The 10,344-nt window shown below is 49.9% G+C and overlaps 1 pseudogene; it reads left to right on the plus strand.

Annotated features, from left to right (window-relative positions):
• Positions 1-9,881: 9,881 nt before the first annotated feature.
• On the plus strand, positions 9,882-10,054 carry LOC142019401 (U2 spliceosomal RNA; annotated as a pseudogene).
• The last annotated feature ends 290 nt before the right edge of the window (positions 10,055-10,344 follow it).

The raw sequence follows: 10,344 nt of genomic DNA on the forward strand, positions 1-10,344 counted from the left end.
GGCCGATAAGAACTATTTTGTCCCAGCAAAAGGCATGGAATTTCTGTTGAGCCATCCACAGCCGAATTCCCTGGTGGTCGAATCGTCGCAACATAGAGCCAAGACGCCCCAATGTAGGTCAGGGGGATCAGATAAGGACACAAGGAAATTAGACCTACTCGGCAGAAAGGTCTACTCCTCATCTACTTTACTGCTGCGGATAGCAAATTATGCTGCTCACTTGTCGAACCACAATTTCGACAATTATTCCAGACTTACTTCCCTCGTGGATTTTCTTCCAGAGGACGAGAAGCCGGCCCTCAAAGCGATCGTCCAAGAGGGCTACGTGGCCTCACGAGCAGGAGTTCAAATTGCCTTGGATGTAGCGGACGCAGCGGCTTGTTCCAAAGCCACCACGGTAGTAATGTGTAGGGAATCGTGGCTCCAGACATCTGGGATTCCCAGAGATCTGCAAGTAAAAATCACAGATCTTTCTTTTGATAGGCAGAAGTTATTTGCAGACTCAATCGACTCGGTCCTACACTCCAGCAAGGACTCGAGAGCCACACTTAGGACCCTGGGTATATACACCCCCTCGTACAGGAGGAAGAAGTTTTACCCACAGCAAAGGCGTTATGCTTACCAGCCATAGCATACTCAATATCAACGGGGATATGACCAGGGGCGCCACCAACAGCAGTACAGGGCCCCTAGACATCGCCCCCAGCAGGGTTGCGCACCCTCTGGGCAAACCCTGAGACATCAGGTTTGACGGGTATGTCGGGGACTGCAAGATCAAGACAATCTCTCAGTGCCAATCTCAACACATGTTTCACCATTGGCTCAAACAGTTCTACTCTCAATGGCAAAGCATCACCACAGACAGATGGGTATTGGAGATTATAGCCACGGGGTACACGATCCCCTTCCAATCACTGCCACCACCGAAACCTCCCACCAGGTCCTTTTTCAAGGACCCCTCTCACCATAGAAAGTTAAAACAGGAAGTGGACCACCATGTTCATAGGGGCGGTGGAGAGAGTACCGGAACAATTCCAAGAGAGAGGCTTCTACTCACGGTACTTCCTGACAGACAAGAAGACAGGAGGCTGGAGGCCAATCCTAGATTGATGGGCCCTCAACCAGTATTTGCTCAAGCAGCATTTCAAAATGACTACAATTGTTTCCGTAATCACAGCACTGGACGATGGAGACTGGTTTGCAGCCCTCGACTTACAGGACGTGTACTTTCATATAGCAATTCATCCAGCACACAAACGTTTTCTCTGGTTCACAGTAGGCAGAGAGCATTTCCAATACAGAGTTCTTCCATTCGGTCTCCCTTCGGCACCCAGAGTTTTTACCAAAACGCTGGCGGTAGTATCAGCATACCTACACAGACAAGGTGTCTTCATTTTTCCAAAGCTAGATGACTGCCTACTGAAAGGGACCTCGAAAGCAGACGTCTTACGCATGATACACATCACTACAAACACATTTTGCCTCGTTGGGCCTAATCATCAACCTCTCAAAGTCAAAGACCGAGCCCATGCAAAATAGAGTTTATACGGGCGCGCATAGACTCTATTACATCAAGGGTATACCTGCCCGATGCCCGTTTCCGCACCATCAAATCCCTGGTACAAGTAATAACATACAGCCCCATGGTCCCAATCCTAACATGTCTACAACTGTTGGGGCACATGGCGACCACCACGTTTGTAGTACAGAACGCGAGGCTGCATATGCGAGGCCTGCAGCATTGGTTGGCGAGCATTTACAAACCAATAGCCCATACCATCCACAGGGCAGTATTGCCCACAATGGAAGTGCGAAGGTCACTGGCATGGTGGGCAGACCCCAAGAACTTACTAGTAGGGGTGCCTTTTTGCCAACCGCAAATTACCATTTTTCTCACGACCGATGCATCCCATATGGGATGGGGAGTGCACATCAGCAACGAAGTTACTCAAGGGTTATGGTTCCCCATGGAAAAGACACTGCATGTAAACATACTAGAGCTCAGAGCAGTGTTCAATGCATGCAGGCATTTTCGAAATTACCTGCACAGCAAAGTAGTCAGGGATAAATACCGACAACACCTCCACCATGTTTTATATCAACGGACAAGGAGGGGCCAGATCTCGTGCGCTCTACGCGGAGGCTGTCTGGTTGTGGAACTGGTGCATTGCCAACAATATAATCCTAAAAGCCCCATATTGACGGGGCGCCCACAACATAAAGGCGGACCAACTCAGCAGATGCTTTGTGCTCACGCACGAGTGGCAGATCCGTTCCGACCTGCTCCAACGAGTGTTTCACAAATGGGGGGTTTCCCCAAATCGATTTATTTGCCACTCACAACAAGAAGAAATGCCCCCAGTATCACTCCAGAGCGGGCACAGGGCAGGGATCCTTGGGGGACGCCTTCATGATCCCATGGAAAGGCCCTCTACTCTCTGCATTCCCTCCCACAACACTCATCCACAAGGTTTTGGAGAAAGCCAAAAGGGAGAGAGCACACATGATACTCATAGTCCCAACCTGGGACCGACAGCAATGGTTCCCTCTGCCGCCAGCCACTTCCCCTACCGGCAGTACTGGAACTTCTTACACAGGGGGTCCATAGCACATCCACATCCTCAAGGACTCCGCCTACAGGCGTGGCTAATCCATGGCTCAGCGCCTTAGAGAGCACATGTTCAGAGGGAGTGAAACAAGTCCCTGGAGTGCAGTCAGAGGACCTCCACCAGAAGCACTTACGAGCAGAAGTGGACGCGATTTACCTCCTGGTGCTCTTCCAAGCAGTTAGCTCCTCTGGATTTCCCTATAACTGTAATTCTAGACTACCTGCTGGAGCTCAAACGAGACAGACTCTCCCTATCCTCACTCAAGGTCCATCTCGCGGCTATATCAGCTTTTCAACGCAAAGAGGAAGGGCCAACCATATTCACCCATCCGGTCGTCCCTCGATTCCTGAAGGGATTTGCAAACCTATACCCCCCTTGGAAACTGCTACCGCCGTCATGGAGTTGGGACTTGGTCCTCCACACGCTGTCGGGACCACCCTTTGAGCCATTGGCCATGGTCCCCCTCCAGTTACTTATCATGAAGACAACCTTCCTTCTTGCGATTACGTCAGCCCTTAGGGTGAGCGAACTTGCAGCAATAATGGCGACGCCACCTTGCACAGTGTTCTCAAAGGAAGCGGTGATCTTACAATTACACCCAGACGTCGTTCCAAAGGTTTCCTCAGAGTTCCACATTAACGAACCAATAGTATTACCCTCGTTTTATCCTAAGCCTCACAACTCCAGCAAAGAGGCGTGGCTACACTTAGTAGATGTGAGGAGGGCATTGGCCTTTTACATAGACAGGACTAAGCCCTTCCGGAAAATGGGCAGACTCCTGGTGTCCCTCGCACCCAGGTCGAAAGGGGAAGGCCTGTCCTCACAAAGGATTTCAAACCACATCATATCCTGCATAAAACTGTTATTGCTTCGCAAGACCCCTCTGCTAGTTCAGCCCAGGGCTCACTCCACTAGAGCGATGGCAGCATCGATGGCCTTCTTCAAGGGAATTGCGCTAAGAGACATCTGCAGAGCGGCGACTTGGTCATCCTACGACACCTTTGCCAAGCACTATGCCATGCACCGGGTGTTTGATGAGGATACACGCCTGTTGACAGCAGTCCTTTCAAGGGCAAGCTGCACATAAATCAGGTACCCACCTCCTTTTTTGGGGTCACTGCTGGGTAGTCACCTACTGTGGAGCACCCACGGGGACCACTCAAAGAAGAAAGAGAAGTTACTCACCATGTAGTAACGATGGTTCTTCGAGATGTGTCCCCGTGGGTGCTCCACTACCCACACGTTCCTCCCCACTTCGAAGCTCTGTTTTGTGTTTTTCAGAAGCATCCGGAGGAGTTGATCAGGAACTGGCGGGGACCGGATCGCGCAAGTGACCGTAAGCGCGCAAAGGACCGACGCGCATCGGCGCATGCGCGACCCGACAGACTGCTGGAAATTTCCGATCTGCGGCGCCGGGGCAAGCCCGACACCTACTGTGGAGCACCCACGGGGACACATCTCGAAGAACCATCGTTACTACACAGGCGAGTAACTTCTCTTTCTAATTGCCAGACACTTGGCAGTACAAAACCAAAACAGCTCTTTGTTGCCCCAAGGACAAGTTATCAGATTCTGACACAAACACTTGTTAGGAAGACAATTAATTTAAACAAAACTCCATGACATGTACACACAGACCACAACATAAATGCTTGCATGACTACACTCTGTGCCACAAAGACTTAAGGGGTTGGGAAAAAGAACTTGAACTAACAGCTTTCAGCATTGGGCGGTTTCTTCAAGGTCTTATAGTCTTGGCTTTTGTCCAAAAAGCTGTTTCTCACAGCCCAGATGCAACTGCCCCGATATTCCTTACTCCCCTAACTTGTGTTTGATACCATTCTCCTGCTGTGACCTGATGGGCTGCAAAGTTTAGCTTCTGCTCCAGCCGTTTAATAACGGATTCACAGCGATTGACTTGCAGGGGCTCTACCTTGTTTTAGTGTTTTAGTTTCTTTACCATGCCCTGTAGGACCTGGTTTTAAACTTGAAGGGTCACACTGATCAGTCTAATTTTGTTGTTTCAATTTCTTACCTGCAGCCTCAGTTTATTATTGGAGTCCTTAAGACTCCTAACGTGGGATTCATTTAAGCGCTTGGATGTTTTCTCTTATTGGTATGAAGAAACTAATCAAAATACACATCCCACTGAGGTTGAGAAACGTTGCTACCTTTTGATTCTACTGCCCTCAGCAGAGAAATAATTTTATCTAAGTCAAATGTACCCTTTAGAGGAAATTGGTTCGAAGGATCATTTCTGTATACCAGTTCCACTTATCCAAAACCACACACACTTTATGGCCATAATGAGCATACATTGAGTATGCTAGGGTGTCTTTTGGCGGGGCTGGGACCTGCTGGGACCCCCTGTCCCCCATTACCTCAGTTCACATGGGGCACTCGGACAGGAGTGGCTTATTAAGGATTAGGTGACCAAGACTGAGGGCACTGCTCAAAGCAGCGTCCTAACAGTCTGACAGTCCCACTTAGCTCTGAACGTTCGGAAGGGGTGCCATGGAGGCTATAGGGAAAGAAACCATGCAAGTCCTCTGGGTCACAAGGTTCAGACTGGACAGTCATGGAAAAGGGTCAGGATAAGAGAGGCCTAATCATTGAGCCACAAGGTTCCATGGGACGCCCCCCTCCTTGCTTTCAGGGACTCCTCGTGCTGGGAGCCTTGGTGCGGCTGGAGTCAACTTAAGTTCCAGGCTTGGTCAATGATATATGCAGCAATTCTAAAGCAGGACATGCCCAGTCCTAGTCCCAGACCTGGTGAGTGGCTCATCTCATTCATCCATAAAGGAGGGGAAAGGCACTGCCTTATTGGGGTAAGTGCACATCGTGGAAACAGGCACACAAACGGAAAGGCGCTGGGGCACAGGGTTCAGGATTGCTCCCTTGTCCCAGCCCTGGTCAGTGTAACTGTGGACCTCAATTCACACGTTGGCGGATGGCTCCTTTGACGGGGATGCAGTTCAATTGTGCCAGGTGATTGAAACGCCAATCTGTGAAGTGGGTGAAATTACCGGCGTGTAAAAAGTAGTTGCTGGTATCCCATTTGCTGGTGACCTCAAACACTTTGCCTTGGTCAGGTTTTTTCTTTAGGTCCTCAGCATAGTGTCAGCGGATGGTGGCCTTGAGGACCCTTTTCCAGCATGGTCCTGACTGCTGGGGTGGTGGTAGCATGATCCTCACCCAGGGGGCGTGGGATCAGCACACCCACTTCATGCTTCTCGCACCAGATCCAGCGGCAGCCGATCCTTTTCTGGAGGCGGTGGGTAGCTTTGCGAGCCCGGGACCATAGGGGAGGGCAAGTCTCCTTCATCCCTCCCGAACTCGGCCTCCAGGGATCCGCTCAGATACGTCTCAACACCCTGGTCAGTGGGAGCTCTAGCGATTCATTTCCAGACGACATCTTTTACGGTCTTCTCTGCGATTCATCGCACTCTAGGGGCCGGGCAGGTCAGCAGGCAGAACGTGTGGGTGATTACTGCCACATCGCACAGGCCCCCCATGCGGGGAACATTGGCGCCTCCTTGTTTGTGAGAGATGTAAATGATGTCCATGCAGGCCCTCTGGGGGAGGTAGAGCCACTTCCTCACTAGCCTTCTCAGGGCTTTATCTGCCTTGGTCAGGGGGTCCTTTGGCCACAGCAGATCCCCGAAGGACAAAGGAGATGTGGGGAATCAGGAAGGTATTAATAGTGTCAATCTTCTGCCCAGGGGCAAGGAGGGACTCGTCTCTACGTTCGGCGTCATGCAGTATCCTGGAGATGGTGTCCTCGGGGGTCTGCTGTATCCGGATTCCAGCGGGGGTCCCCAGGTGCTGCTAGTGCTGTCCTTTGAGCGTGGCCATGGGCTCCCCCTGAATCAGGAACTCTGGTCTCACAAGGGGGTTTGTGGCCACCACCTACGTGGAGGGAGGCGCACTTCTTAGCGTTGAACCGTAGGCCCTTCCGCTCCGCAGCTCCTCCAGACACTTCCAGCATCTGCTGGAGGCCCCCAGCGTCGTCCACGATCGACACCAGGTTGTCTGCATATGCCAGGACGTTAACATTCTCGCCATGTAGATTGAGTCCAGTCTGGCCACGCGAAATGGCTCGTAGAAGCAGCTCCATGGCCAGGTTGAAGATGATGGGGCTGAGCGAGCAGCCCTGTTTCACCCCGCGGCAGATGCAGATGGTGGCTGTCTCTCCGTCTATGGAGCGGATGGTGGTAGTGCAGTTCTTGTACAGGTCCTTCAGAAGTTGGAGGAAGGCATCTGGCATTCCAAATTCCGTCAGGGTGTCAAAGATGTGTTGATGTGGGACAGACCCAAAGGCGTTTGTCTGGTCAAGCCAGGCCACCACGCACTGCCTGTTTGGACCTCCTGGCCTCTTGCAGGGCCGTCTGGAGCACAAAGTTGTGCTCATGGCAGCCCTCGCAGGATATGAACTCCTTTTGGGACACGCTGACTGTACCACCACTCGCTGCCCAGTCTGTGATCCGTGTGGCGAGGCAGCTGACGTAGAGCTTGTATAGGGTGCTGCGCAGGGAGATAGGCCTCCAGTTGCTTGGGTCATCACAGTCACCCTTCTTGTGGATGACGACCGTCATGGACACCTTCCAAGAGCCAGGGATGCGTCTGAATTGCTTGCAGCCGTTGTAGATAGTGGCGAGCGCCAGGGTCCCTTTTCTTCAAGAGTTGGTATCTGATGCTGTCTCTCCCAGAGGCAGTGTGGGTGGTCTTGTTCAGCCAGGCTTGCACCTCCTTAGGGGTAAAGTCCCTCTCGAGGTCGTCTGAGTCCTCAATGTGCGGGAGGTCTTGAAGGCAGTCTGGGCAGGTGGAGCTGGGCTGAGCCATGTGGTCAGACTGCCAAGAAGTAGTCATAGAGCATTTTAGTTGGAATAGCGCAGTGGGAAGAGACCTCATCTAGGATTTCTCTCTTGTGGCGTTGGGGCAGTTGGTCCGGTAGAGCCGTTGGAGCTGGGGCGCATCGATGGAGTTCTCACAGTGGCGGGTATCTCTTCTACAGTTACGGGTTTGTGAAGTTACAGGTTCTACAGTTATTAGGTGATCAATTAGCAAGTGAAACAACCACCAGACAGGCAGCTAGCAGGTCTGGTGGAATAACTAGTTTTAAAGCTGAATTATCAGGTGAGAGAGGCTTTGCTTTGAGCAGCTAGAAGGGAGGTGTGGGATGAAGCAAGTAGGTTACGTGCTGATCTGTGAAAATCTTGTTGCGGTGCTTCCACGTGAGGCATGGGCTGAGTTGTCGTGACGTGGAAAAGCGTCCAGATGGGTGGGCTGCGTAAAAGGTGGAGCAGTGAGTATTGCTTCTCGGCCTTTTGGCTAAGATCAAGTATAGTGTGAGGAACTCAGTGAACATGGGAACTGGGTATGTTGGTCTCCTGCATGACGAGTGAAGAGTGTACCATGATGATCTCAATGACCAGAACCTTGTTAGAGAGGGTCTTTAAGACACTCTTTGTTGACATTATGCTGAGGATTTAAATAGAAAACTAGATCAAGGCAGGATGTTTGATGTTACTAGTAAGCTAAGCCAAGCCCAATGCATAAAACACCACTGTGTTTCTCTTACTGGAGTTATTTGCCATGGAAGGCGAGATAAGAGGTATAGGAGATGTGGATTCTCTAACGAGGCTCTGCCCCATGTTCCTTGTGGATGCCTGATCCGTTCGAGGGCCTGCCAGCTAGGTCATAATGTGATTCAGGATCAACTTGTCAAGGCCCTTCTGGCAGCCTTAGGTAAAGTTGCAGTGGATTCAGCTATTCCAAGTACTAATAGTGTACGTATATTGTTATAACGGATGTGTTGTCGAAGGAGACTATTATGGTGGACGTGTCTATTGCTTTTGAAAATCGGTCGGCAGCTTTTTGTGAAGCAAGAGTAAAGAAGATCAAGAAGTATGCGCTTTTGATGAATGCTTTGAGGACGTGAGGTTATAAAGTGGAAGTCCACACTTTGCTGGTGGGAGCCCTGAGGGCCTGGGATCCCTGTAATGAAGCAGTTTTTGAGAGGCCTGTAGTATTAGCCATCATTATGCTCCCCTTAAGCAACAGCTAATGGTCTCGGATGCCATTAGGTGGTCCTGTGATATCTGTATGGAACATATTCCAGGCTTTCGTCAATATCAGGATAAATAACTGTTTGTTTGTTTATTTTGTTTGTTTTGAACTTAGCCAATGAACTATGCTATATAGGCTACGTCTACACGTGCATGCTACATCGAAATAAGCTATTTCAATGAATAACGTCTACACGTCCTCCAGGGCTGGCAACGTCGACGTTCAACTTCGACGTTGGGCAGCACCACATCGAAATAGGCGCTGCGAGGGAACGTCTACGCACCAAAGTAGCACACATCAAAATAAGGGTGCCAGGCACAGCTGCAGACAGGGTCACAGGGCGGACTCAACAGCAAGCTGCTCCCTTAAAGGGCCCCTCCCAGACACAGTTGCACTAAACAACACAAGATCCACAGAGCCGACAACTGGTTGCAGACCCTGTGCATGCAGCATGGATCCCCAGCTGCCGCAGCAGCAGCCAGAGGCCCTGGGCTAAGGGCTGCTGCACACGGTGACCATAGAGCCCTGCAGGGGCTGGAGAGAGAGCGTCTCTCAACCCCTCAGCTGATGGCCGCCATGGCGGACCCCGCTATTTCGATGTTGCGGGATGTGGATCGGCTACACGTGCCCTACTTCGACGTTCAACTTCGAAGTAGGGCGCTATTCCCATCCCCTCATGGGGTTAGCGACTTTGACGTCTCGCCGCGTAACGTTGATTTCAACTTCGAAATAGCGCCCAACACGTGTAGCCGTGACGGGCACTATTTCGAAGTTGGCACCGCTACTTCGAAGTAGCGTGCACGTGTAGACGTGGCCATAGAGAGGGGATTTTTTTAATAGTTTATAGATTCTTTATATATATTTTTTGTTTTTAATTTTGTATTTGTTTATTTTTGATCCTTAGATTTTAAATGTTTTATAATTTTGTACATACATCTCTTTTCTCTTTTATTGTTTGGAGAGTGCTCTGCCTACCTATTGTATGTAGATTGTTATATTTTGACGGTGATGCCCCCCAATGAAAAGTTTGTAAGTTTTATACATAGAACGTTTTTTTTGTATATTTGGTATAAGGTGGGTTATGTTCTTGGACCTTTTGTTTTAAACTATATTTGATTTTGTTTATATTAACTTATCCTTAATTACTAGATTTTAAAGGTCGTACCTTACTGAATGTACTTTTGTTGTTATTTCTTGGAAACAATCACTTTAGTAAAACCATATCTGTTGTCATAAGTTAATATCTGATACGTCCTCTATCTGAGGACCTATATATTAAATGGATTTTTGGAACAGGGAGATGGAATAGGAGCTTGCTCCATCCACTCCACGCATCGACCTGGTATTGCAGTACTTCCAGGAACGGTGCACCTCCCCTCTGGGAGAATATCCTGGTTGAAAAATAGAGTTTGTATTGGGTTGTGGGGGGAGAGGGGGGCTTTTCTTTAAGCAGAGGGTGAAGAAATTTGCTCTGGTATCAGCCACCTGAAGGTCTACCTCTGCAGTGAGAACAATCCAAGTTTTTGTGAGAGGCAGGTCTGCAGGAGCCCAGCAGGCCTCCAGGGCTGGTGGAAGTAGGGGGCTCCCCGTCATCCTTATCTATTATTCTTATTCTTTATGAAGCGCCTAAAAGCAAGCTATACCGTTGTAGGATAAAACTCTTTCA

This window comes from Carettochelys insculpta, chromosome 11, assembly GCF_033958435.1.
Source record: "Carettochelys insculpta isolate YL-2023 chromosome 11, ASM3395843v1, whole genome shotgun sequence".
In the NCBI taxonomy this organism is placed as follows: domain Eukaryota; kingdom Metazoa; phylum Chordata; order Testudines; family Carettochelyidae; genus Carettochelys; species Carettochelys insculpta.